Raw genomic sequence first — 7,441 nt, 5'->3', positions numbered from 1 at the left:
ACAAGGTTGTGTGGCCATGGCAGCCCTAGGCTGGGCTGCTCTGGTGCCGAATGAGCCTGACGCAGTCCTGCTCTCGTGGAGCTCACGGTCCAGAGGGGGCAATGGAGCTGGAAGGAGGCCGTGACCAGTGGCCCAGGTTACCATGGAAACGTGCAGAGCAGCAGGGGAGGACACAGTGGAAGGGGCTGACTTGTCAGGGGGGAATCAGGGACCACATCCCTGACGAAGGGAGATTTACATTCAGACCCACTGCACACAAGGTGGGGGACGGGGTGGGGAAGTCTCAAACAGAAGGCAACCAACACAGAGCCACTGAGGCACGAACGACCATCTCAAGTTCCAGGAGGAGGTCAGGGTGGCTGGAGGGTAGGAGGAGGAGGCAGAACAAAGTGTGAGCTGAGGCTAAAAGGTAGGTGGGGGCCGGACCATGCAAAGCCCTCCCTGCAGCCTGTGGTAAGCACTTGGGGGCTCACCGTGGGGGCGGCGGCAGTGCCACTGTGGAGTTGGAAGTAGGAGGGTTTTATGTTTATAAGAGAAGTCCCCAGCAGGCTAAAATAAGTCAGAGGGGAGCGACTGGGGGCTCCTTAGGGGCAAGGAGCCTGATGAATAAGCTTTTGCAGCCACCCAGATGGCCTAGGCCAAGGGAAAGGCAATGGGATGGAGAGGACCAGACCCAATCAAGATACATTTAGGAGGTAGCATCCACCTGGCTGGCTGAGCGGTGGGGAGGGAGGGAGGGCAGTAATGGCAGCCAGGTTTGTAGCTGGGGCAGTGGGTGAAGAGCAATGCCATCTATGGAGATGAGAAATTCAGGGAGCCTTTGAGGTTTCAGGGAACAATGACGAGTTCAGCTTCAATATAGTAAGAGGTGAAGGCAGAGCCGTAGATGGCCCTAAAGCCCCTTGTTTTAGAGACAAGGAAAAGGAGTCCCAATGACAGGAAGGAGCTTGCCCAGGGGCGGCCAGCTGAGGATCCGAGGTCAGGTCAGGGCTACCCACCAGCCTCCTCAGAGCTCCAGGGCCTGGGATACCCAGGAACTCCATCAGTGGGTTCTCCAAGATCCCTGGGTTTGTTGCTTTGAAGGTCCATTTATTTTCCAGCCTCAAGTTCCAAGATGAGGTCAGAAAAATGCATGGATGCCCTGGATTCTTGACTGACCTGTCTGCAGCCTCTCGAGGCTGGGGAGTCTCCAGTTGCTGGTGTTGTGGTGATGCCTCTAGACCCCACTTTAGCCACAGAGATGACACAATCACCACTGCCAGAGAGCACTCCTCTGTGTGGAGAGCAAACATGAGAATAAACACTTATGAGCCACGCACCATGCTAGACTCTGCCGTCATTACTTCATTGATGGAGATGTTGTTGTCTCCATAGTACAGATGACAATACTGAGGCCAGGAAGTGTGAGTAGGAGTTGGTACTTAAACTGCAATCCTTTTGATTACACCAGGTTTCTCCAATAGTTTTGACCTGGACGCAGCAGAATAGAGAACTCTAGGATTGCACCGTGTCAGAGCTGGAAAGGGGAGGGAGGCTACAAGGCATGAGCCCAGAGGTTCTGGGAGGAGAAAGATGATTATTAGAATCATCTGCCCAAGACACTTCTCCCATGTAGACATAGTGGGCTATATATAGGAGCTTGTTCAGTGGAAGATAAAGGACCCTGTGGGTCCAGTCCAGAGTGTTCCAGGAATATAACCAAAGGGCTCAATGTCTTACTCCAATACTCTTTCCACCACACTCCATGAATAAATCTGGTTGCTTGGAGGATGAGGCTGGGGCTTTTCACTTCTGAGGTCAGGCTATCACTGTCACTTGAGTCTAAAAGGACAGACACTGCATAATCAGGTCCTTGCTGGTTTGTGGTTCAATGAGAAACATAAAGGGGGCCCTGGAGCTTCCGGTGGCCAGTGGAGAACCAAAGAGTGAAAACCTAATTAGCACCTCTGTTTTTTAGCTTAGGGCAGAAGGACCACTTGGGCTGGGATTCTGTACAGCTCTATGACACTCTGTGGGAAATAAAGCATGAAGTTCAACTTGGCTGAAGGGAAGAGGAGGTAGAGATAGTGATGAGCTATGTCATCAAGACTCTTCCAGATGCAAAAGGTAGATGACCTGGCACAAATTGTTGTGGCACAAATAGAAATTGATTGGCTCTCATAACTGAAATTCTAGGAGTAGGGCTAGCTTCCGGTCTGGCTTAATCCAGGGGCTCCAAAGATGTCTCAGGGTTCATTTCTCCCTCTCCTGGTTCTGCTTTCTGCTGTCACCACCATTCTCAGATTCTTCTCATGCTGGCAGGATGGTCACTGGCAGATCCAGGTTGCCTTCTTCATGGTTCCAATTTCAGCAGAAAAGAGAAAATGCTTTTTCTTAAGAGTCCCAGCCAAAGTGTTAGGATTGCTTCTCACTGTTTCTGGTTAGTTATATGCCCAGCCTGACTCAACATCTGATGCCAGAAGGATGTGCTGCTCTGCCCGGCCAGATTTGTATGCCCATCCTTGAACTGAGGGTAGAGTCAGGACAACTCAAGTTCCATGGACTGAAAGTAGGAGATGAGTGGTTTTTCCAAAAGGAAAATTGGGGTACTATAAGGAGGGTGGATTCTAAAAATAGATGTCTACTATAGAGACCTTGGGGAAGTCATTTCCTGTCTCTAGATCCCTGACTCCTCAAGTACATGTAAATTCAAGGGCAAAAATGGGTCTCATTAAGAACAATAATCCAAACTGCCCCAGTTTCTGTTGCCACCTGCCCACATAAGATCCCAGCCCCTTGTGCAGTGCCTCTACAGCATTTTTTAGCATCTCCAGGAGGTGTCCCCCACAGATTCACCAATAGGTCCCTTAGTGCCAGGTGCCATTGCTGCCCCCAAGTACCACATTCCTAATCATGGGTGAGGCCACAGTGCTCCTAATGTGCCCAAGCTGTGTGCTGATCTGCTGAGGAACCTTCTAGGTTAGCGTCCATCAGAACAGCCCCATGGGAAGTAGCACGTGTCATGGAAACAGCTTTTGTCACTGCCTCCTGGAAACAGCTCTTCTAGCTTTTGTCTGGAACTTCTCTCACCAGGCTCAGACTCTGACCATGGAGCCAGGCGGGATCAGCCAGCATGCTGTGTCCACCTTTATCCCCATTTCTGTCCCTTAGTGGTCATATAAACTCATCAGACAAGCCCAGATATGTCTGTGTCTCAGGCTGTCAGGCTCCAGCTGGGATGACCACCCCTTAAAATAACCATGAAACTGGGCCAACCACACCTACATTGCCTATCACTTAAGAGTTGTGAGAGTCAGTTGAGTCTGTGCTTGTGGAAGAATTTCTGAGCTCTAAATGCTACATGGGAAAAAGGCTCAGTTTATTTGGACTTCAGCAAGGTATTGTCACTTTCCAAAGAAGGGTTCACCTCCCTCCCCACTGCCTCAGCCAATATTCTCAACCTTGGTCCCGTATTAAAGTCACGCAGGTGGCGTTGACGCCAAAGCACGGGCAGCGAAAGAAAAAAAAATACAAACATTGGACTTCATCAAAATTTAAAACTTCTCTACATAAAAGAGCACTATCAAGAGAGCGAAAAGACAATCTGCAGAATGAGAGAAAATATTTGCAAATAATATATCTGATAAGGTATCAATATCCAGAATGCATAAAGAATTCCTACAACTCAACAACAAAAACCAAACAATCCAATTGAAAAATGGGCTAAGAATTGAATAGACATTTTTCTAAACAAGACTTACAAAGGACTAACCAGCAAGCACATAAAAAGATGCCCGACATCATTAGTCTTTCCGGAAACGCAAATCAAAATCACAATGAGATACCATTTCACAGCCATTAGGAATGGTTTTCATAAAAAAAAATGGAAAATAAATGTCGGCAAGGCCATGGAGCATTTGGAACCCTCATGCATTGCTGGTGGGAATATAAAATGGCACAGCTGTTGGGGAAAATATAGAATCACCATATGATCCAGCAGTTCCACTTGTAGGTATACTCAAATTTTAAAAGCAGAAACTAGATGTTTAAACATCCCTACCAATAGCAGCATTATTCACAACAGCCAAAACATGAAAACAATCCAGATAAACAAAATGTGGTATGCATGGAATATTATTCAGCATTTAAAAAAAAAAAACGAAATTCTGACACACACTACAAGGTAGATGATCCTTGAGGGCATTATGGTGAGTGAAATAAGCCGATCACAAAAGGATACATACTATACAGTTCCACTTATATCTGATGTATCTAGAATAAGCAAATTCACAGAGACAGAACGTAGAAGTTGCCGGGGTTTGGGGAGGGAAGAATGGGAGGCTATTTTTTAATGGATATAGAGTTTCAGTTCGGGAAGATGAAAGAGTCCTGGAGATGGATGGTGGTGACGGCTGCACAACAGTAAGAATGTACTTCATGCCACTGAACTGTATACTTAATAATGGCTGGCTGGGCACGGTGGCTCATGCCTGTAATCCAAGCACTTTGGGAGGCCGAGGCGGGTGGATCACCTTAGGTCAGGAGTTCAAGACCAGCCTGACCAATATGGTGAAACCCCGTCTCTACTAAAAATACAAAAATTAGCCAGGAATGGTGGCGTGCACCTGTAGTGGCAGCTACTTGGGAGGCTGAAACAGAAGAATTGCCTGAACCTGGGAGGTGGAGGTTGCAGTGAGCCCGAGATCATGCCACTGCACGCCAGCCTGGCAACAGAGTGAGACTCTATCTCAAAAACCAAAAAGAAAAAAAAAAAAAAAATGGCTACAATGGTTAATTTCATGTTACATGTATTTTGCCACAATTTTAAAAAGACTACTCAGGAATTTATAAAAATCCCAATGCCCAGGCCCATTGAGACCATTTCAATCAGAATCTCTGGAGTCAGACCCTGTCATTGACCTTTTTAAAAAGCTTCCCAGGGGGCCGGGCGCGGTGGCTTACGCTTGTAATCCCAGCACTTTGGGAGGCTGAGGCAGGTGATCACCTGAGGTCAGGAGTTCAAGACCAACCTGGCCAACATGGTGAAACCCCGTCTCTACTAAAAATAAAATAAAAAAAAAATTAGCCAGTCATGGTGGCTCATGCTTGTAGTCCCAGCTACTCTGGAGGCTGAGGCATGAGAATTGCTTGAACCCAGGAGGCAGGGGTTGCAGTGAGCGGAGATCACGCCACTGCACTCCAGCGTCGGAAACAGAGTGAGACTCGGTCTCAAATAAATAAATAAATATAAATAAAAATAAATAAAAAGCCTCCCAAGGAATTGTAATGCCAGGATTGAGAACCACTAGACTAGGTCTTCAAAGCAGCACGCACGCTGAGTGACCAAGGGAGTAGTCTATAAAAGGAGAGACACTCTCCTTCCAGTCTGACCTCTGGTCCCGGCGCCTCTGTCCACTCTTCTGGTGGTCCCTAAGACCAAATCTAAGATATTGGAGCACTCAGGTCCCCGGCTAAACACCACAGCCCTTCTCCTCACTTCTGGCCAGGAATAGTGCATCACATTCTTCACAGATGGGAGAGATCGTCAGCTCCAGTGAGAAACAAATGTAAAAGAATCAACAAAATGCAAATCAAATTAAATAAACTTGTTTTAATCATTAGCAGAACAAGAGCAAGCAGTTACGTGTTGATCACCCCATTTGTAGAGTGAAGGGTGGAGGGAGCATTTATAAATGCTTTGAGAAAAAGTTTCTCTTCTTAGTGGTAAGGTCCTGGATCACTTACTCCCAGCAGCATCTGAGGCTCCCCAGAGCCATTTCTGTGCCGTCTCATTCCAGGAATGTGTGTGGAGCACCTGCTCTGAACCGGCACTGTGCTGGGTACTTGCTGGGAATACGAGATGACCCCAGCTTTCTAGGAGCTAATTGGCTGATGAGCCGAGGCAGGGACATTTGCAGACAGGAGACAAATAGACGTTGATTTTCATGAATGAGCTATGGATAATCTGGACACCAAAAAATAAACCTTTGCTTCATTACTTGCCTGATGCCTTTGCCTCCATCCCCATCTTAAATTGGGGCTGGACTATGAGTGACACAAGTGGGGCTCCCACTTCAAGTGCAAAATTTAAGGGGGTTCCAAAAGTCCCCATAGTCAATATAAATAATATTTTAATGCAATTGTTTAAAAATAAAAATTCACATTAGGCTGGGTGTGGTGGCTCACACCTGTAATCCCAGCACTTTGGGAGGCCGAGGCAGGCAGATCACGAGGTCAGGAGATCGAGACCATCCTGGCTAACACGGTGAAACCCTATGTCTACTAAAAATACAAAAAATTAGCCAGGCGTGGTGGCGGGAGCCTGTAGTCCCAGCTACTCAGGAGGCTGAGGAAGGAGAATGGTGTGAACCCGGGAGGTGGAGCTGGCAGTGAGTTGAGATTGTGCCACTGCACTCCAGCCTGGGCGACAGAGCGAGACTCCATCTCCAAAAAAACAAAACAAAACAAAACAAAACAAAACCGGCCCTGATAGACATTTAAAAGTTAGGTCCAGAGCCTGCACTTGCAGGAGCTGGGCCTCTCTTGCCTCACCCTTATCCTGCCCCTGGTTCCAATCAAATTTCATTTCTATAAATGGCTCATGGGTTGTAGTTTGTTAAATTTTTTTTAGAATATTGCATTAAAATATGATTTATTTTTATCATTTACTTTGAGTTTTGTAGAGATGAGTGCCTTGATTATTTCACCCTAGTCCCAGCCCTGTGGCAAAGTATCCTTGAAAACAGAGTTGCCAGTGAAAGACAAGACACATGATTAAATTCCAATCTCAGATAAAATATGCCCATAGGGTATTCAGTTAAGAAAAGAAGAAGTCAAATTGTCCCTGTTTGCAGATGACATGATTGTATATTTAGAAAACCCCATTGTCTCAGCCCAAAATCTCCTTAAGCTGATAAGAAACTTCAGCAAAGTCTCAGGATACAAAATTAATGTGCAAAAATCACAAGCATTCTTATACACCAGTAACAGAAAAACAGAGAGCCAAATCAGGAATGAACTTCCATTCACTATTGCTTCAAAGAGAACGAAATACCTAGGAATCCAACTTACAAGGGATGTAAAGGACCTCTTCAAGGAGAACTATAAACCACTGCTCAGTGAAATAAAAGAGGACACAAACAAACGGAAGAACATACCATGCTCATGGATAGGAAGAATCAATATCGTGAAAATGGCCATACTGCCCAAGGTAATTTATAGATTCAATGCCATCCCCATCAAGCTACCAATGAGTTTCTTCACAGAATTGGAAAAAACTGCTTTAAAGTTCGTATGGTTCATATGAAACCAAAAAAGAGCCTGCATTGCCAAGACCATCCTAAGTCAAAAGAACAAAGCTGGAGGCATCACGCTACCTGACTTCAAACTATACTACAAGGCTACAGTAACCAAAACAGAGATATAGACCAATGGAACAGAACAGAGTCCTCAGAAATAATAT

This window comes from Chlorocebus sabaeus, chromosome 16, assembly GCF_047675955.1.
Source record: "Chlorocebus sabaeus isolate Y175 chromosome 16, mChlSab1.0.hap1, whole genome shotgun sequence".
NCBI classification, from domain to species: Eukaryota; Metazoa; Chordata; class Mammalia; order Primates; family Cercopithecidae; genus Chlorocebus; species Chlorocebus sabaeus.
This window is presented reverse-complemented; position numbering follows the sequence as displayed.